Raw genomic sequence first — 23,406 nt, 5'->3', positions numbered from 1 at the left:
TTAGTATCAATAAGTAGCATGAAGAGCACCTAGGTAGCACAGTGGATATAATTTTGGGCCTGTATTCAGAAAGACCTAAGTCTAAATTTGGCCTCAGACACTTTTTAACTCTGTGACCTTAAGTAGGAGACTTAACCCTGTTTGTCTAGTTTCCTCATCTATAAAATTAACTAGAGAAAGAAATGACAAACCACTCCAGTATTTTTGATAAAAAAACCCTAAATAGGGCTATGAAGAGTTGAACACAACTGAAAAACAACTCAACAACAATTACAACAAAAGCAACAATTATTTTCCAGTACCAAGTGTGCAATCAATTACAATCTGGTAAAACCTTCCATTGTGTAATTCCAACTTTTTTCTATTATCCCTACAATAATGTGTCTTCTATGAAACAAAGCTTTAATTTAAAAGATTCACTATCTTATGTGCATGGAACAACTTATTGGAAAACTTCAGAAACTATTTATTATTATGACTAGTTATTCAAAGTCAACTCAGGAAAAAAAATGTGATAAATTACATTTCACATAAACTTACTTTCTGATAGAAGTACCAAATGCAGTTTCAATTCTATTTGACTATAACCTAGCTCTTGGGATATAGACAGCTTTCATACTTTCCTTAGGTATTGCCATAACTTGGTCATATAACTTTTATTACAGCATGTCTTAGTATTCTCTAGCAATTGTGTATTCTGAAATCACAGGAGAAGAGCTAGAATGAGAAGAAGGAAGGAAAGAAGGGATAAAAAGAGGAATAGAGGAACAATGGCTCGACATGTCCCTAATTTCTAGCTTTTCTCCCTAGAGAATTTAAGAATGCTTTCCCTGAGATCAAAGAACTTAATTTGGTGAGATTTAATGCTTTTGGGGTTGTTATATCTATCCCTGACTCCATTGCTATTTCCTTTTGTCAGTTCTTCAGAAATGACAAATTGTTTCTCATACAGCAACTGTGTTACTTTTTTGACTCTATGTGTTCATCAAGATCTCAGTTTCCATAAAAACTATTTCATTGAGTGAAAATTTTTAATGAGTTTCAAGAATCAGGCTATCTTAAAGATTGTTTCCCTAATCCTATGTGTTTCCCAATGGAATGTTTTTATTTGTTTGTTTCACAAAATTACATTTATTAGGTGGTTTTCTACTGGCTCTAGTCCTTGAGTATAGCTGAACAATATGATTTTTGATTTACTTTTGTGCTTACATATTAAAATGGAATTAGTTGAAGTTGGATTTTTTTTTTTGAGCTTTATTTGGATATTTGGTCCATCTCTCAAACTTTTTAAAAATCTTTTTTATTAGTGCTATCTTCTATTGTCGATGAAGTTTCGTCTATGCTCTGGTTCCCATCTCTGTTACACAGTCAGTATTCTACCCCTTAGACCAATTTCTGGAAGTTTTTTCTTTGTCCATTTGAGTGGTAGCAATGACTACTATTAACATAACCTTGTTTAGTCAAGTTTATTTCATAGAAATTTGGACGTTTGTATTTGATAGTGGTTTATCATTTGCACATATCCTCAAGTCTGGTTTCTCTGGGAACCATCTATCTTCTCAGCCACCTCTGTGGAGATCATGGTGATCTCAAGGACAAAAGGAAGAAAAAGCAAAATGTCAATTGACTAATGTTTCTTTTCCATTGTCATATCTTGTCATAATGGCATACTAACCATTGAAAATGAATGAACATTCTCTAAATCTCCTAGTAATGGGAAGAGGGCAATTAAACTTTTGTGTGTGGGAAAATAATTTAAAATATCTTTGTCAGTATCTCTTTCTCCACATCATCATTACTTCTGGAACCAAAGGAAAAATATAATTTATTTAAATAAAGGGACAAGGTAGATATATGCATGATTTGGAGATATAAGTAGATAATCTATGATATCATATTCATTCATTACTCTTCACTTTTGTTATGTGACTAACACATTTTTTTTCATGATCATATATTTTTCTGATGGTTTCTTTTAAATTGCATCTCCTTATAATTCCTTGTATTTAATATACTGCAATATTCTCATGCATTCTGTTTAATTTCATATTATTACTCTTTGGAGGACCCACAAATTCTGTTCTTCAGAAATTGTGATTTTCCATCACTTGCAAGTTTGTAGTATTCAATGACTTAATATTTAGGGAAAGAATAATATCAAGAACTGTGGATGGCCCAGAATTGAGATTTGTAGGGGGAAATATTAAGGATGAGAAGAAGGGCTTTTAAAGCTATATTGGTGTTGAAAAAGAGGTTGGCAAATAGTATGCTATTTGGGATAATTAGATGAAAAAAAGTAGAATTTCTCTACTATTGCACTTCTCTTTTTCTAAAAAGGAGAGCAATCATAAGACTAAAAGGATTGGGAGAAAATAAAATTCTAGAGGAAATTGGAATTAAAGCAAGTGAGGAGATGGAACAGTTTACTGTCCTTGTTGAGTTCAATTCAGTTCAGATGAATGACAATCTAAGATTTTAAAGTTGCAAACATTTTGGGCTAAATTGGTGTCAATAATACTTGAGGAATTCTGGATAACTGGAGAATTTTTAAAAAGATTAGGAATGAGAACACATTACCTTTATTTTTTTAAAAGCATAAAAGTTGGATTCAATAAATTATAGACTGGTGAGTCTTACCTTCATTCCTATTATAATTCTTGAATGAAGTACTACAAGCTAGATGTATTATAAACATTTAAATGGGAAATAGTGATTACTAAGAATCAATATGGGTTCACTATTGAAAAGGTCACTGGTCTTACAGTTCAAAACTTGGATTCAAGTTTTGTTTTGTTAACCTCTCTGACTGGCAAATTGCTTAACTTCTTGGGCTTTCACTTTCTTCATCTGTAAAATATAGGACATGACCCAAAAGATCAACAAATACCCCTTCATGTCTAGCCATTTAGGAATCAAAGTGAAGCCAAATTAACATGTCCATTTGTGACAGCATCACTAGATCAGGAGACTATAGATATAGCATACCTGGAACACATCTGGATATTTGACAAGGTCCCTCATTTTACACTTTTGAACAAGATAGAAATATATGGGTGTAGTTAAAAGGATTTGGAATTTCAGAAAAAATAAGTGATAACTAATAAATTCATATTAAACTGGAAATAATGTTGTGATAAGGCTTTGTACTTGTCTCTGTTCTGTTTGTTTTTTAATTAATGATTTAGATGAAGGCATAAATATTAAATTTTCAGGTGACACAAACCTGGAAGGGATAATTAAGGAACTGGATGACAGAACTGGGCTCCAAGAGGATCTCAACAAGATATAATGATGGACCTAATCTAATAAGATGATATTTAATGGGGATAAACGTAGAGTCTTACACATGGGTATAAAAAAATCAATTATACCATTACAGAACAGGGGAGACATAACTAGAGAGCAGTTTATGTGAAAGAGACCCAAGGGTTTTAGTGGAAAACAAGATCAATATAAGTCAGCAGTAAGATGTGGCAGCTAAAAACACTATGCTGTCATAGGTTGTTGTAATAGACAAAAGGCTAAGAAAAAACAAAGAAGTGATAGCATTACTGTATGCTGTCTGAACATGCAACTTGTAGAATATGAACTTTAATTCTGGAAAAGTCATAAATAAAGAGAAGAGGGTGTCTAGATGAGATAATATGTATAGTGAGGGAACAGAAAATTATGCTATATGGAAATCATTTGAAGGAAGAAAAGACATAATAGATTTTAAGAACAGAGTGGGCGCCCGCCCGCTTGCGCCCCCCCCCCCCCCCCCCGCTCAATAAATCCAAAATGGATCCCTATTATTTATAGAATTATTAACAACTTCTAACTTATCTTTCCAGCAAAATTTTTCATTATTATTCCTGTACTCCTGTGATATTAAGGCAAAGTGACCTTCTTTCTGACATGACACTCTACCTACTTTGGCCTTAAACTCTTAAGCACTTAACCTCTGTCTGTCCCAGTTTCCCCATCTGTAAAATAAAGGTAATAATAGCATTTACCTCTCAGAATTTTTGTGAGGACCAAAAAACCCCAATATTTGTAATTCTCTCAGCCTATCAGGAAATAGTAAAACAAAATATAAAGAATAAAAAAAAATAGAAGAACATGAGATGTCACAGAATTTCAGTATCATGTGAAAATTGGGCTATATTATCTTTGAGGTTCTTTTCAAGTCCAAGATTCTGAGTATACAAATGAAAATTTAGGAAAAAAATCCTAACATTTTCATATAGGAAGCCTAGCACCCTAAGACAAAGACTTCTTGTATCCACAATTATCTCAGTCCCATGATACAGTATTAGGATGACACTTTGATAGAATAAAATCCACACATTGAAACATAATTATTCAGTAATAATAACTTTTTCTTCAAATGTTTTAAATTATCATTATATGATTTCCCCAATTCAAAAAAAAAATCCAAACCAAAACAAATTTTAAGCTTCAAGATATGTTTTCAATCAATTAACCAATATGCATTTATAAAATATCTACTATATGCCAGTAACTGTAAGCACTAAAGCTATGAAAATAAAAATGAAGTTGTTCCCCTTAAGAAATTCTAATGAAGGACAACATATGCATATATGCACATATATATCATTTTTAATAGTATTTTATTTGTACAAATAAATACAAAGACAGTTTTCAACATTCATTTTTGCAAAACTTTAATCTATATTCAGTTTCCATATTCTCTTTCTGGATGAGGATGGATTTTCCATCACAAGTCTATTGGAATTGCTTTGAATCAGCTTGTTGTTTAAATGGGCCGAGTCCATCACAGTTGATCACATAATTTTGTTGTTACTGTGTATAATATACTTTTGGTTCTGCTTACTTCACTTAACATTAGTTCATTCAAGTCTTTCCAGGCTTTTTTGAAATTAGCTTACTTGTTATTTCTTACAGAACAATAATATTCCATTACATTTATATACCTTAAATTATTCAGCCATTTTCCAATGATGGGAGTTTACTCGAGTTTCAGTTCTTTGTCACTGCAAAGGCTGCTACACATAGTTTTGTGTATGTGGGTCCTTTTCCCTCTTTTATGATCTCTGAAATATAGATCCAGTAGAGACACATATATGTATACATGTGTGTATTTTAGAGCAATATATATATTTGTATATCTGTATCCAAACATCAATAAAATCAAAACAGAAAGAAGAAAAAATTATCAGGGAATATACTTGGATGGGAAGTGAAGGGGAAGATAAGACCTATTTATTAACAATTCTAAGAAACACAAATAAAGAGTTCTAACATTCCAGTCATTTATGTAAGTCAGTGAAAAAATATAGAGGTAAGAAGTGGAGTATAGTCAGTGAGGTTCCACAATAAGACAGTGTCACTAAATCATAGTGATGGAGGTGAACTCTGAAAACTGTGTCCCCTTTATTCTGTAAAAATGGTGTCCCCTTTGATTTATAAAAGAAGGGAGATTCTGAGTCTCAGGCCCTGCTGGGAAAGCATATCTCCCCAGACAAGTTAAGCTTGTCATTCAATTGGAGATCTTGGGCAAATCACCCCCCATTGATCTTTTGGGTAGCCAGATCTTCAGGAATTTCATTCAATTGGAGATCTGGGCCTGATACTGAGTGGCTTGAAATGCCAAAAATAAATATCTAGGCCTGGGGGCATTGGCTCTCATTTCATCTGAGAGCCTTAGCCTCAGACTGTTATAAAGAGACAATTTAAAATTCATATCTTTGCAGAAATATGAAGTAGGATTATGCTTCTGCCAAGTATCCCTTCTCACCACAGCCGCCTTCTAGGACTCTTGCCTGCTGTGAAGGCATTCTCTTCTCAGTGCTAACCTCTTTTTCCCTAATAGGACTTTGCCACTCACAAGTCTTCTGCCTTCCTAGCAAAGCTGACTTCTCAGTGCCAATAAATTTCTCTTTTGCCATTCAAACTTTTTGGGTTTGTGAATTCTTTTCAAGTTGGTTCTGAACCTCTGACCAAAGAAGGGGATTCCCACAATTTTTTGCACTGCCATTAGAACAGCAATAATATATGTAGAAAGAAAGAGTTATAGATACCTAATAGAATAAGCTTGCTTGCATTATAAAAATAAATCCTACTATAGAGAAATTTCCTGTATAAGTTATTATTAATCAATTCATAATTTGTCAAAGTGCAAAAAGCATCAGGGATATTAAACAAAAGTTGACTATAATTCAGTCTTCCTTCTATTTCAGAAACATGCACTATCAAAATCTTAAACAATTATAATTAGAGAAAGGATTTTGGTTTATTTATTTTAATTTTTGTTTGTAACTTTTGTTTGTTTTGTGTGTGTGTGTGTGTGTGTGTGTGTGAGTGAGTGGTTTAATCAAATAGAGTTTTAAAGCAGCTCCAGCTTGAGTGGTGTTTGTCTTTGTTTTCTTCCAACAGGATGCAGAATCATTCTCACATCATCTAGGATGCAAAGTAGAGTCACAAGGCTGCGAATGAGATGAAATCAGACAGTTCTTAGCAAAGCCACCATATGGGAAGTCATAAGCCAGCACTCCAGGGGAGATAAAAATCAATATTCTTTTCTTAAATAAGCAGATTATCCCCCAATGAAGAAAAATGAACTGTCTTACATATTGCCATACAGAAATATACCCAATAATTGACACCTCCTCTACAGACAAATTAATCTGTCTTAAAGAGAGAGTTGAGAATGGCTGGGTTTCTAGTAAGTACAAAGCAGTGTATTCTGATTCCAACTGGATAATCAAAATTTGAACTCCCCTGATTTTAAATTATCAGCCTCAAGTCATTTAAAAAAGCAAAGCAAACCTTTTCATTTGTAATGCCTTTTTAGTTCAGTCACTCAGAGAAATCACACTTTCTTGAAATTCCCTTGGAAATAATAATCAATCACTAGACAAGTTGAAGAGAAAGTTCCTAGTCAGGAGTCACTTTACTTTTCAAATTTTAAGTGTCCAGAAAAAACAGAGACATTTTTGTATTTAGAGCTTTGGATCTGGAATGAGGAACAATAGGTTCAAAGCCTGGAGCCGTCATGTAGTAACTATGACTTTGGGGCACATTCTTGAAATTCTGGGTATAGCTTCCTCATCTGTCTCACAAAGCTGAAAAATAAGTCTGCTGGTATTTATGAGAATGTACTACTTTATTAAGAAATTTCTCTTTTATCATCCATATTTCTAATAATTTTAATATATAATTATAAACCTCTTTTTTAATGTATAAAAGCCTAAAATATGTGCAACTCTGGGACATGGAAATGGAAGGGTCTTCAGACATCTTTTAGCTTTACTTTCCAGAGAAGGCAAGTAAGGCCCAGAAGTAAAACTTGCCTAAAGTCAATATGTGGCAAAGCCTAGATTCCAGTCCAGCTGTTAGCCACCAGATGAAAAAGACTTTCTATTATATCATGCACTCTGATTCTATGTATTATTATCCATTTTCAAATGAAGAAACTGACTCAAAGAGATGATTTGGCAATGAGATACTATAGCTGAATCTCTTTATTCCAAATTTTGCTCTTTCCTCACTACACCAAAATTCCTTTCTATTTTCATTGGCTTCAGATAACAAATATGGGCCAAAGATAAAAATCCATCTACTTATCTTTAAGAAAGTCCTTTAAAGTAGTTTTGGAAAAGCAGCTTGTTTCAATCAAATAACTATAACTATATATATATATATATATATATATATATATATATATATATACACATATATATATATATATATAATATTTACAGAGAGAGAGAGAACTTTATAAATCTTTTTTGTTTGTTTGTTTGTCTTGTTTTTCAAACTGTTTAGACTTGAGACCTGGAGAAAAGTAGTATATTTAAAATAAATATAGAAAACTAAAGCAAGTTGGTAGCACTTTTCAATTTATTTGTATGGCTCCTTTAAAAATGATAATTTGTGAAAGTATTTTCTGCCCAAAACTGCCAGGTTAGAGAGGTGAAGAGAGAGAGATAGCAATGGTGACAGTGATTAAAAACAAAGCAGTGATATCTTATACTTGCTTGAGAAAACAAAGGAAATCAAATCAGCAGGGTTGTTTTTGCCACTCAGACAAGCAATTTAGCAGCCTATTTGTAAATTGTGGGTTTGGAAAATAAAGAAAACGTTTCAAATTCAAGTAATAAAAGTAAGTCACCCAAGACACTCTTTCAGATATCATATGCATTGTTTTGTATGCTGCTGCATAGTTTAAAAGTTGAGATATTAGATACTAGATGAAAATGAGTTCCTAATGTTTTTAAAGGAATAAAAATAAGAAGAGACTGAACCCTGTGCTTTGAGTATGTCTTTAGGTATTTATAGTCTTTTCTCTCTTAATCTATATCCTCTAGCATGAGGGGAGGGGAGAGAAAGAGGAGGTAGTTGAAATTAAGATTGGAAAAAGTCTAGATAAAGAAGAGAGCAGAAAAATGGCAAGGGGGGAAGAGTAGGTAAGGGAAAAAATTCTCTTTTTCACTTGACCATACATATATGTTAAAAAAGGGCTTTGTTTTTCTTCCTTTTGAGAGGTAAGAGGGTGAGTGGCAATAGAGAAAAGGAGAAGAAAAAAGGGGAATCATTAAGGTATTTTTTAAAGCATAGAATAAAAAAAAAAAGCAGGTCAGAAAGAAAAAACAAGCATTACAATTTAAAAAATTATAGGTTAAATTTATATTTTTACGAAGAAAGGCACAGTATTGTCATTCATCCTTTGTTTTCAAAGAGGATATCACAGGAGGATGTGTTCACTCTCATGTGAATTAGTAAAGTGAAGGCAGTTAAAATCATTAGCCTCACTCTCTCTTCCAAAAACATTAAAATCCAGCAGTAAGACAATCAAGACCTGTGATAGCCCAGATGCAGTATCTGATGTCTGACCAAGCTCTAAGTACTCCAAAAGTACCTGCTTCAATTATCTTCCTGATCATTGTAACACATTATTCTAATCCCCTTGTTCCATGGGGACAGTCTTCAGATGCTTGGACTAGACAGCCAAAAAACTCACCAGTGGGTTTGTGGAGTGTCCATTATTCTTATCCTGGTTTAGCCCCTCCATTGAAATGGTCTTCCTGGAGTAAAGGCCTTTGTGCTTTCTACTGCTTCTCAGAATCAGAAGTTCTTAGAGTTGGATGAAGTCAAAACCTAAAGGTAGATAAGCAGCCTTGCAAAGAGCTAAGAAAGCCCTCAAACCAGAAGTCCTGAACATCTCATATATCACTATCCTAAAAAAAAATTGAAAATAAAGAAAAGCAAGGTGTACATAATAGAGCTTTATACTGTTGTGCCACAGTTCTCTTTTATTGTCCTGATTCAATTTCCCTAATTGTCCTGACTCAGTTTCCCTAATTGGTTCTGCCTCAATTTCTCTAAATTGTTCTGCCTCAGTTTGCTTAACTATTCTGCCTCAATCCCCTTAGTTGCAAAACCCCTCTCTGGTTCATTAAGACTGAGGACCATTTGCTCTAAAGTTATAAATTGTCAATGTGAGACTCAAGATAAGGGGGAGTTCAGACTTCCTGGCTCCTAACTTCTTCTGTCAGCAAGAATTTATGGCACCCCCCTCTATCTGGGATACCTCATTGACATCTTTACTTCCGTTTATTCAGCCATCCTGACTGTGGTTTCCAGTTAGTCCCCATCTTGTTAGAATCAAATTTATGGCCCTGAAACGTCCCACTCTCAAAGTTCTGATTCTGCCCCTGCCTTGGTCTACCCCTGTAGCTGAGCCATGTCGGTATAAATGCCATTGAGAACTCACATTCACCACTGGATACTTTGAGACAAGAGTCCTGTCCAGTCAATTATACTCTCCAATTAATAAAATATTAAAAAATCTCTAATCTCTATCTTGCCTCAGTTTCTCCGGCATTACAATACTTTTATACATAATCTTTTTTTTTTATTCTGCCATTTATATAAAAATGTACATATTTGGTGTTTGTTAAGTTCAGAATAAAAATCATATAATTCACTAATAGTCTATGAAATTCCTTTAAAGAAAAAGATTTATTTCAATTCTTTGAGAACTTCACAACTTCATTCACCTCACCCCCACCCCACCCTGCCCATTCCTCACCTTTCACTCCCAAAAAAGAAATTATTCACTTAATTTAGAACACTTGAATTTACTGCACAAAGAGACAACAAAAAAGAAAGTTCTTTTGAATTGGAATACTAAAGAATCTTAAATTCTACAACAGTCTTTTAGAAGCCTTCCTACCCAGTCCCCATGTCCCTGAGCTAACTCACAGGCTATACCTAGGACCCATCTAGGGGCCTATTCCCCATTTTTCCCCAAAGAAAAGTTCTGTCATCAAACTGCTCCACACTCTACATTAACCCTTTTATCACAAGAAATCATAGATTTCAACTCGGTCTACTTACAAGAAATAGACAAGGGTGCTGAAAAAAACTTCTCTTTCATTTTCTTTCAAAACCCAGCATTTAAGTGCCTACTGTATTCCAGGCATTGTGATAAATGCTGTTTAAGGCAATGTTTAAATCCAGGAATGAAAAGGAAGGGAGAGTGAAGGAAGTAATTGGGTGCTTGGATGGTGAGTTGAATAAATGACTGTTCCAGACCCAAAGAAAAGGGGACTACAATTAAACTGCAATGGCCATGAGTACATAGAGGTGGCTTAGGTCAATGCCCCAAATAATGGCCTTTTCTCAATCCACACCTATATTTGATATTGTTGATCACTTCCACCTCCCTAATATTCTGTAGTCTCTGGGTTTCATGCTGAAGCTCTTTTATGTTTCTCCTCCTACCTGTCCTACTGCTCCTTCTAGAATGATTTTGCTGATTTTTTTTAATCCATGATATATCTACAAATATTTTTGTCCTGGACCCTCTTCTCTTTGGTCTTGGATACTTCATCAGTTTCTATGGGTTTAATTATTATCTCTATGTAGATGATTACCATATATCCCTAATCTCCTTATTGAAATATGGCTACACATGGCCAAGTGTGACCATGTGTACATTTTGGACATTTTGTACAATCCCATGGTTCAAAGGAATTTCAAATATTATATAAGATGTCTTTGCTCTAAAGCCATTATGAACTTCACTATTGGCAATGAGAATACTACAATTCTCCCATACACACAGGTTTACATTGATATTGACCATAATGTATCACTCTCATTCATCCTATTAATCAAATCCTTTTCCAAAGCTCTAGAACATCTCTCACAGATCGATAGATAGAAAGTGAAATAAAGACGTGTATATATTTGTATTTAAAATAAATGAATATGTAAACATATATAAAATATAGTAATATATACATATACATACATAATTTATATATTATATATATTTAATTTTTTCTATTTATATAACCACAAATAGTCCACGTTTTGATCATTTTATTGCTTCTCTATATTTCTCGAATAACTTTCTAGCAGATCTTCCTGCCTTAATTTCTTTCTCTTCTGATTGATGATATACTCTGCTGCCAAAATAACTTTTTGAAAATATAGGTTTTAACATCGTACTCCCCTTTTAATTAAACTCCAATGGCTTCTTATTATATCCAGTATCAAATAAATTTATTTCAAATGTAAAAATCTTTATAATATTGCTCTTTTATACACCCCCAATCATCTTACACTTTTACTCCCTACCATTCAATAATACCAGTCAGCTTTTTTTCCCTCTTATTCAAGACTTAATCTCCACTCTCCATATCTTTGCTTTAAATTCAGACTATGCTTTCTATAGTTTCCTTCCTTTTCTCTATCTTTCAGATTTCTTCAAGTTTTTTCCAAGTCTTAGATCTCCTAAATTCTTCAGGCACACTTTTCTACTTCCTAAATTTGCCCTTCTTGTTCTGAAATTATCTCTCTTTTATTCTGTATGTATCACAAATATCAATTGAACCATTCACACATTGTCTCTCCCATCAGAATGTGAGCTTATTGAGGGGTCAACTTAGAAAAATTATAAGCACTTATTATAGTTCCTAGCATATAGCATATGCTTAACAAATACATATTTTGAATTTGATAAATCCAGGCCAATAAATCTTTGATTCCATTTCATTTGGTTTTTGAAGAAGTTTTGCTTCCTTGGAAAAGGAGAAAATAATAAAAGTGATGAAGAGACATTTTAAAGGGCTGAAACATGCAATATTTGAAGAGAAATTCAGGAATTCTAGCAGATAGTACTAAAGCCTTAGAGAAATTACCATTTTTTCTTAAGATAATGCAAGATGAGGAAGGCAATTTGATTAAACCTAGAATACTGTGGACTTTGAAGAGAGCATGAAACACTAAAAAGATATTCCAGAATGATTCAAAAGAAATAAAATCAAAGGAAAATAGAATTAATATAGGTCAGAACTTAGGTCTCTCAATGCATATTATAATATCTAAACTAGCAGAGAAGGGGGAAAATAATCCATGCCATTGAGTTTAATTAAAGGAATAAACAGATCTGAAACACAAAAATACTAAAATGGAGAAAAATCTGGAAGAAGAAAATTAAAAATTAATTATTAATTAAATAATTAAAAATAAAAAATAAAAAAAGAAAAGAAAAAGATATGAATTATATATGTCAAAGTGAGTTAAATTGAAGACAGTATGTGAAGAAGTAATTTATGTCCTATAGATCTTTCTGATAAACATGACAAATAAAAACATATTAACACCATAATATAGGTAATAATATGGGAAACTTTCCCAGAACAATAATATGGCAACAAAGAGCATCCACAATCTAAGTAGGGTTAGGAAGTATAGGAAGGAAGAGACATAAACTTGTAATGGAAAATAAATTTAAATAATGTAACATTGTTTTAAGACTCAAGAAATTATCAAAATGAATTAAAATATTTCCTCAAAAGAAAACAATTTAAGATTCAACAAAAAAAATGAAAGGCCCAATAAACAGTATAATCTTCAATTAATAAACATAAATATTTAACAAAAACAAAGCGTTTCAAACAAGTGCAAAAAAGGAGAGACATAATAATAACAAAAACAACAAGTACATGAATAGATCATCCTACTTACAAAAACTCAAAGAGATGGAAACATGAGAAAGGAAAACAAATATGACTACCAAGGAAAGCATACCAAGAAATCAATTAACTCATGTAAGGAGATAATGAAACATAGAAGAAGATAAATTTGTGCTAATATCAAACCGGGAAAAGCAAAGCAAAGAAAAATGCATAAAGTACAGTCCAATTAATGGTTATTGATTTTAAAAGTTAAAATATGATCCTGGAAAAAAGATTAGATCAATTGATTTTTTTGAAAACCATACACTATATTCAAGACTGATTTATGCCTAGGAAGAAATGATTATTCAAAATTGTAAAAAAAAATTAACACAACTAATTAGATTTTTTTAAGTCCAAAAAATATTCAATAGATGTAGAAAAAGACTTTGAAAATCACAGCACTCATTTGTGTTGAAAATCATGTGAAGTAAAGTGTTAGATTTTTATATTACACTAAAATCATATAATTATCTTAATAGGTGCAGGAAAAAAAAAAAAACTTTTGACAAAACATAGCACCCATTCCTATTGAAAACATTAGAAAGCATAGGGATGAAGGGACCTTTCCTTTAAATAATAAGCAGTTTCTAACTAGAAAAGAGCAAGCATTATTTGTAATGGAAGAACCTAGAGACATTCCCAATAAAATTGTGGGTGGAATAAGGATGCCCATTATGATCATTATTATTCAACATTTACTAGAAATGTTGGCATTAGCAATAAGAAAAGGAAAATAATTTATAGAAATTAGAATAGGCAATGAGGAAATAAAACTATCATTCTTTGCAGATGGAAAAAAGATGTATCCGTGGAATAGATTAGATACATATGACACAATAATGAAGACCCATAGTATTCTAGTATTTGATAAACCCTCAAACTTCAGCTTCTGGAATAAAATTCACTATTAGGCAAGAATTGCTGGGATAACTGGAAAATAATATGTCAGAAACTTGCCATAGACATTAATCTAATACCCATATCAAAGTAAAGTCAAAATGGGTACATGATTTGGGCATAAGGGATGATACCATAAACAAATTAGGAGAGCAAAGGATAATTTACTTATTAGGTATTTGGACATGGAAGGAATTTATAACCAAAGAAGAACTAGAGAACATTATGAAAGGCAAGATGGATAACTTTGATTACATTAAATTAAAAATGTTTTGCAGAAACAAAACAACAGAAACAAGATAAAAAGTGAAATACAAAGCTGGGAAAACATCTTCACATCTAACATTTCTGATATAACTCATTTCTAAAATATATAATGAATGGTGTCACATTTATAAGAATACAAGTCATTCCCCAGCTGATAAATGGTCAAAGTTTATGAACAGACAATTTTCAGATGAAGAAATTACAAGCTATGTATAGTTATATGAAAAAAATCTTCAAAATCACTTTTGATTAGACAGATGTAAATTAAAATAACTCTGAGGAACCTCCTCATACCTCGCAGATTGGCTAAGATGGGGAAAGATAATGATACATATTGTAGGGGATGTTGGAAAACTGGGACACTAATGCGTTGATGATGGAGTTCTGAAGTGATTCAACCATTTTGAAGAGCAACCAGGAACTATGCCCAAAGGGCTATACAATTTTGCATACCTTTGAACCAGCAATGCTATTACTCTGTGCCTTAAAGAAAACATAAAGGAGGGAAAAGTACCTAGATGTGCAAAAATGTCTGTAGCAGCTCTTTTTGTGTAGCAGAGAATTGGAAAATAAATAGATGCCCACCAATTGGGAAATGGCTAAGCAAATTGTTGTATATTAAGTTAATGGAATAATATTTTTCTATAAAAATTATGAACAGATGACTTTAGAAAGACGTGAAAAAATTTACAGGAACTGATGAAAAAAGCAGAACCAGGAATACATTGTACACAATAATAACAAGAATGTGCAATGATCAAGTATGAAAGACGGTTATTCTGAGTGATTCAGTGATCCAAAGCAATCCCAATAGACTTTGGACAGAAAATGCCATCTGTATCCAGAAAAAAGAATTATGGAGCCTGAATATAAATTAACACATGTTACATTCATTTGTTTTTTTCTTTTTTTAAAATCTCTCCCATGGTTTTTCCCTTTTGCTCTGATTTTTTTCTGCCAACGTGATTCATAAAGTAAAGTGTATTAAAAAATAAAGAAATTATAAATAATAAGAAAAGAAAGAAAATCCCTAGGGATTTATATACAGATTAATTAAAACAATTAATAACTTCATCAAAATAATAAGAAGCAGAATAAATAAAAAATCAGCAATACTCTTTCTATACTCCAATAACAAAATCCATAAGAAAATAATAGAAAGTAAAATCTCTTTTAATTATTTTAAAATAATGTATAAATGTATAAATGTACAAAATGTATAAAATATTTCAGTCAATCAACTAAATATACATAGTATTATATAGATAGGATTACAAAATATTCCTCAGAGAAATAAAGAAAAAAAAATGGAGTCATTTTCAGTGCTCATGGTTGGGCTTTTGTAATATAATAAAGATCACAATACTAAGCAAACATAATTTCACATTTAGTGCTATAGAAATCAAACTTCTCAGGGCATACTTTATAGTGCATATCATTCTCTATATAGATATAAATTTATAGATGTTAATGGAAGAACAAAAAGTCTAGAATATCAAGTGAAATAAAAATTCAGAATGATTCTTTTTTTTTTGTTTTAATTTCTAATTCTCAAGTTATTTGAAAACAGCAATTATAAGGATAGCTAGGTGACACAATGAATAGAGCACTGGACCACGAGTCAGGAGAACAGTCCTACAAAATCCAGTCTTAGGCATTTATAAATTGTGGGATTTCAAGTAAGTTACTTTATCCCATTTACCTCAAAAAAGCAAGAAACAAAAATAAAAACAACAACAAAAAATGAAACCCAATAATCACAATATATTGTATACATAGAAAAATAGATACATGCAATAGAAATACCCAAAATACTAAGGGAAAAATGAACTCCATTTCCTAGGACACAGGAGACTTTTTCTTAGGAAAGAATGTCTTATTTAACAAGATCATTGGGAAGTTGGAATGCAATATGGCAAAAATTAATTTTATACCAAATTTTATATAACATACCACAATAAATTTAAAATGGATATGTGACCTTAATGTAAAATGTTATTAATTTTAAAATATTCAAATGAGAGTTCACTCAGATATTTCCACAGCTATGGGAGGAAATGAATTTTACCCAAAGAAGAGATTGAAGCAATTACAAGAGAAAAATATATCCTGTGGTTTCAACTCATACTCAAAAACTAGGAAAACATGCTAAAAGAGGAGAATTAGCAAGCTTGGAATTAGTGGATCTGTTTTAGCCAGTTTCTACTTTCTGCTAAGAGCTGATTATTAACAGAGTGAACATTTGTACCTAGGAAATTGGCAGATACTAAAAATCTAGTTTTGGCTTATTGTTTTTATTGTATATATAGACTTAAGAAGTGAAAGGGAAAAATGCAAATTAAACTTGTCATGTGTACTTTTTTTTTTTGAGAATTAATTGCCAAACATATAACAGCATAAAATGACGCGGAAAGGTTCTGAAATGCTAATGTACTGCAATTGCAGCTATGGAAAGCAATTTGCAATTATGCAAAAAAATGAAGCTAAAATATCTGTACTTTTGATTCAAATATTACAATATTTACATGTTATCTATGTTAAGCATAGACCTCCAGACTCCTTCTTTTGTAAGGGAAAAAAGGACAGATATTAAAACATAGATGACTATGAAGATATAAAGAACTGATGCAAAGTAAATTAATCAGAACTTGGAAAATAACCTCATTGGTAATTACTAGAGTATGAATTTAAAAAACAACAACAAAACAATTAAAACTGAATCATGAGAAATTACAATAACCAAAATTTGACTCAAGGAAGAGAGAAGGACTTGCAGGAATGGAACTAAGATGGCAGGGTGAAACCAAGAAGCTAGTTGAATCCTCCAATTTTCCCTTGAAAACCACATAAAAGTATGTCTCTGAACAGAGTTTGATGCAATGAAACCCCTTTCCAGCTCATAATAGACTGGAAAAACTTCATGAAAGGTCAGTCTCATTGAGTGAAAAGGATGTTCAGCCCAGCTCAGACAGACTCTGGGAAAGCTGGTGAGAGGGTCTTAATCCCAGCAAATCAGCACCTAAGACCCTCAGTTCTGGCTCAGTAGAGAAGCAGAGCTGGAGGACAGCCTCCAGTTCTAGTTCAGAAGGCAAACTGAAACCAGACTGATTCCTGAAAAAAAAACAAAACAGGCAAAACTACTTACAAACACAAGGGGCCTTTGTGTTCAAAGCCAAGCTCAGAGCTGCAGAGGAAGCTTGGGACAGGGAGCCCTTTACCCCAGGAGCATAGTTCGACCATAAAATTAAGAAAAAGATAAAATACCAAAAGAAAAGGAAAGAAAATGAGCAACAAACAGAAAATAACCTTGACCACAGGAAGTTACTATGGTGACAGGGAACCAAAACATCAACTCAGATGAGAAGAAAATGTGCACAGAAGAAATCTCAAAAAAATGATATGAATTGTTCAGGCCCAAAGAAGGGCTCATAAAATGGTTTAAAAGACAAATAAGAGAGGTAGGGAAAAAAGGAAAACAAAAGTAAATAAGGAGTATGCATAAGAGAGTCAAATGCTTGGAAAAAGAAGGAAAAAATTATCTGAAGAAAACAATTCTTTAAAAACTAGAATTAAGCAAATGGTAAAAGCAAATTGAAGGAAATCACATGTTTAAAACTAGAACAGGGCAAATGGAAGCTAATGACATGGAAGGAAATGTAAAATACCTCATGGAGAAAAACAGCTGACCTGGGAAACAGATCCAGAAGAGATAATTTAAAAATTATTGGTGTACCTGAAGGCCACGACCAAAAAAGAGTTTGGATGGCATTGTACAAGAGATCATTAAGGAAAAGTCCCCCAATATTCTAGAAACAGAGGGGAAAATAATTGAATGAATCCATTGATCACCTCTGGAGAGAGATCCCACAAGGAAATCCCAAAGGAACTTTGTTGGGAAACTCCAAAACTATAATCTTAAGGGAAAAACACTGCAAGCTGCCAGACAAAAACAATTTAAATACCAATGAGCAACAGTCAGGATTACCTAGGATCTGATACTTCTAAATTAAAGGATCAGAGGGTCCGGAATACCATATTCTGGAATGCAAAGGAGTTCGATTACAACCATGAATTGGTTTTATGAAAAAACAACAGCAACAAAATAGACAAATATTTGGATAATTTGATTACAAAAAAGAAAGAAAAAACCCAAATTAACAGCATCAAAAATGAAAAAGGTGAACTTACTATCAATGACAAAAAATATATATATATATATATATATAAAGCAATAAATAGAAGCTATTTTGCCTAGATGTATGGCAGGAAGTCTGACAATCTAACTGAAATGGATGAATATTTTCAAAAATACAAGTTGCTCAGGTTAATGAAGCAAAAATAAGTTACTTAAATAGTCCCATTTTAGAAAAATATATTGAACAAACCCTTAATGAATTCCCTAAGACAAAATCTCCAAGTCAGATGGATTCACAAGTGAATTCTCCTAAACATTTAAAGAACAATTAATTCGAATAATATGTAAACTATTTGGAAAAATAGATAAAGAAGGAGTATTGCCAAATTCCTTTTATGACACCAGTATGGTAGTGATACTTAACCAGGAAAAGCCAAACCAGAGGAAAAAAAAATACAGACTAATTTCCCTAATGGATATCATTGTAAAAATTTTAAATAAAATATTAGCAAAGAGATTGCAGCAACTAATATGCTGGATAATACACCATAACCAAATGGTATTTATACCAGGAATACAAGACTGGTTCAGTATCAGGAAAACTATTACCATATCAACAACAAGCAAAACCAACAGAAATCATGTTAATCTCAATAGATGCAGAAAAAGCTTTTGAAAAAATACAGCACCTATTACTATTAAAAACACAAGAGAACATATGGATAAAGAGAGCTTTTCTTAAAATAATAAGCTGCATTTATGTAAAACAAATAAGAAACATTATTTGTAATAAAGAAAAGCTATTAGAATAGCAAAAGATAGTTTACCTATTAGATATTTGGAGAAGGTAGGAATTTATAAATAAAGAAAAACTAGAGAATATTATAAATGGCAAAATGGACAATTTTGATTAATTTTAAAAGGTTTTGCAAATGTAAAACCAACAGAAACAAAATTAAAAGGGAAATACAAAACGAGAAAAATCTTTACAGCTAGTGTTTCTGATAAAGGTGTCATTTCTAAAATATATAAAGAACTGTGTCCAATTTACAGAATACAAGTCATTCCCCAATTGAGAAATGGTCAAAGAATATGAATAGGCAATTTTTAGATGAAGAAATTAAAGCCATTTACAATCGTATGAAAAAAAATTATTTGAGTCATTAATAATTAGAGACACACAAAATAAAACAATTTTGAAGTATCTTCTTATACTTCTCAGCTTGGCTAAGATGACAGGAAAAGATAATGATAAATATTGGAGAGGATGTGGGAAAACTGTGGATGTGGGAAAACTGTGACACCTTTTCATTGTTGGTGTAGTTGTGAAATGATACAACCATTCTTGAGAACAATTTGAAACTATGCCCAAAGTTCTCTAAAATTGTGCATACCCTTTGACTCAGCAGTGCCATTTCTGGGTCTGTATCCCAAGGAAATCATAAAAAAGCGAACAGGACCCACATGTATATAAATGTTTGTAGAAAGTCTTTCTGTGGTAGCAAAGAATTGAAAACTGAATGGATGCCCATCAGTTGGGAAATGGCTAAACAAGTTGTTTAGTTCCATGAAGTTAATGGAATATTATTGTTCTATAAAAAATGAAGAACAAGCTGATTTTAGAAAGACCTGGAAAGATTTACATGAACTGATTATAAGCAAAACAAGCAGAACCAGGAATCCTTTGTCCACAATAACAGCAAGTATGTGTGATGATCAAGTATGAAATATTTGGTTCTTCTCAATGGTTCAGTGATCCAAAACTATCCTAATAGACTTTGGACAGCAAGTGCCATCTACATCCAGAAAAAGAAGTAAGGAGCCTGAATGTAAATCAACAAAACATTGTGTTAACTTCTTTGCCTGTTTTTTTTTTTTTTAATCTTTCCCATAGTTTTTCCTTTTTGCTCTAATTTTTCTTTGCCATCATGATTGATAAAATAATATGTATTAAAAATAAATAAATTTACAAGAAAAAAGGAGGACAGAAGGATAAGGCACCTAGGGGAAACAAGTGAAAAGAACACTGAATTTAGAGTCAGGGAGTCCTGATTTAAAATCTGTTCTCAGGTTTTAACTAGCCATGTGATCTGGGCATATTAATAAACCTGTTTGCCTCAGTTCCTTAATTTCAAAATGAGGATAATAATTATACCACTTCCCATGATCTTCATGTGAGCATCACATGAGATATTATTTGTAATGTGCTTAGTATAGTTTCTGGCAAATAGCATGTGGTGAATAAGTGCTTCTTTCCTTCCACCTTCCTTTGAGCTTTTGGGGACTTTAAGGATAGAACACTATAGAAATAGAGTTTTTTGATGTTTTGGTTAGTTTTGTTCAATTTTTATTTCCTTAATTTCTCTTTGTTAAAAAAATGCCTTTCTGGAAGTAGGGAAGATATACATTGGGAATCTGGATATAAAAATATTTGCTATCCTTAACTTTTCAAAGAGGACTAAAATGATATCAATATTTTGCAGTTTGTCCAACTTTGGCTGATTAGATCAACATGAATTTGGAAGTCTCTACCACACTTAAGGCACAAATGGTTCTCATAAACATTTAGCTTGAAAATGTTTCTAAATTTGCACATCTCACATTGTACATTTTTTTGATATAGATATACCATGCTGGGCAGTCCTATGCCGGTATCTCCAGTAACACTCAATTCATTTCAAAGTTCTTCAAAGGAACCTTGAAAGTGTCCTTTGTGTCATTTCTTTAGACTTCCATGTGAACAATTGCCTTATCTGAGTTTTCCCTAAGCGAATTCCCTAAGCGAAAAAGACATAATGTTGAAATGATGTTGAAACATCTATGGACAAAACCCCAAAGAAAAATGGGAAGTGATCTCAAGCCCACAAATAACTCATGGAAGGGCTCAAAAAAGAGTCTTAAAATAATATAAGAAAGGCAGAAGAGACTTGGGAAAAGAAATGAGAGTGAGACTAGAGGATTATGAAAAAAGTCAACAACTTGAAAAAAGAAAACAACAGCTTAAACGTGGACTTGACCAAATAGAAAAGGAGATACAAAAATCTACTGAAAAACACAACTTCCTAAAAAGAGCAATTTTCCAAATGGCAAAGGAAAGACAAAAGCTCATTTAGGAAAATAATGACTTAAAAGTTAGTATTGAGCAAGTGGAGAATACTGACTCCATAAGATATCAAGAATCAACTAAGCAAATTCAAAAGGATGAAAAATAAACTTAAAATATATATTTAAAAATAGACAGGATAGAGAATGTCAGAATCATTAGACTACTAGAAAGATAAAAAAGAGGAATAGACAACATCTTTTAGAAATTATCAAGGAAAATTACTGTGCTATCCTGGAATCAGAGGACAAAATAGACATTGAAAGAATCCATGGAACACCTCAGTAAAGAGATTCTAAAATAAAAAAAAAATTCAAGGAAAATTAAAGCCAAAATACACAACTATCAGATCAAGGAAAAATATTGTAAGTAGCCAGAAAAAATAATTCAAATATTGGTGGAATCAATAAAGAACCAAAAGTCATGGAACATAGTACAGAAGATGAAGGAGGCAGTACTATAAGCAAGTATCATCTATCTAGGGAAACAAATCATGATATTTCAAGGGAAAAAGGTTATTTAATAAAATAGAAGGATTTCGAACTTTTATAAGAAGTCCAGAATTGATCAAAAAATGTGGTCTCCAATATCAAGATTCAAAATAAAGTCTAAAAAAGTAAATAGGAAAAAGAAAACATAAGGGATTCGAAGGAACTGAGATGCCTATATTATTACATGTAAAGATGATACTTACAATTCTTTAAAAAAGTACCATTCATAGTATAACTAGCAGGAACCTATATTGAGAGAAAGCATGAATATAAGGTGAATTAAGTAATGACAATAATAATTAAGGCATGAGAAAGAAGAGTACAGAAGAAAAAGAGAGGTAGGATGGGATAATTTTTTTTTTCACATGAAGAGGCAGAAAAACTATTACAGTGAAGGGAAAAATGAGAGGGTGAGTGATGGACATCACTTGAAACTTACATCAGTATTGGCTCAAAGATGGAATAACATACACAATCCGTTGAATATATAAATCTATTTTATCTGACAAGAAAGTAGGAGCGGAGATTAAGCAAAGATGGGGAAAAGAGTTGATTGAGGAAAGGGCAGATAAGAGGAGTTAATCAAAGCAAAACTCTGCTGAGGAGGGAAACAGTGAAAGGAGATAGAGAACAAACAGGAGAAAGAATGGGGGAAAATACACAATGAGTAATCATAAAGGGAATGTGAATGAGATGAACTTGTCCATAAAATAGAAGCAAATAGCAGAGGGGATCAAAAACCATAATCATGTAATATGTTGTTTATGGGAAATGCACTTGAATCAGAGACTCATACACAGAATAAAGGTAAGAAGTTAGAGCAGAATCTATTATGCTTCAGCTGACATGAAAAAAAAAAAGCAGGGATAGTAATCTTGATCTCAAAGTAAAAACAAAAATAGATCTAATCAAAAGAGATAAGGAAACTATATCTTACGAAAAGATACTATAAACAATGAAGTTAATATCAATATGAAACTTATGTGCACTAAGTAGAATAGCATCGAAATACTTAGAAATTTAGTAAGTTACAAGTTCACAAGCAAAGAAAAATAGAGAGCATTATGAAATTTAAGTAAATGATGTTGATTATATTAAATTACAAAGCTTTTGTACATACTAAACCAATGCAACCAAGATTAGAAGGAAAGTAAAAAGGAAATAATCTTTATGGTAAGTATCTCTAATAAAGGTCCTATGTATCAAATATATAGAGAAGTGAGTCAAATTTATGAGAATATAAGCCACTCTCTAATTGACAAATGGTCAAAAGATAGTAACAGACTGTTTTCAGGCAAAGAAATCAAAGCTATCTATACATATATGAAAAAGTGCTTTAAATTATTTCAGATTAAAAATACAAATTAAAACAACTCTCAGGTTACTACCTCAAAACTATTGACTCACTTACATTGTCTAACATGACAAAAAAGGATAATGATAAATGTTGGAGAGTATGTGGGAAAATTGAAATATGAATGCACTATTGCTGAAACTGCAAACTGATTCAACCAC

The sequence above is a fragment of the Sarcophilus harrisii genome, chromosome 2 (genome assembly GCF_902635505.1).
Source record: "Sarcophilus harrisii chromosome 2, mSarHar1.11, whole genome shotgun sequence".
NCBI classification, from domain to species: domain Eukaryota; kingdom Metazoa; phylum Chordata; class Mammalia; order Dasyuromorphia; family Dasyuridae; genus Sarcophilus; species Sarcophilus harrisii.
This window is presented reverse-complemented; position numbering follows the sequence as displayed.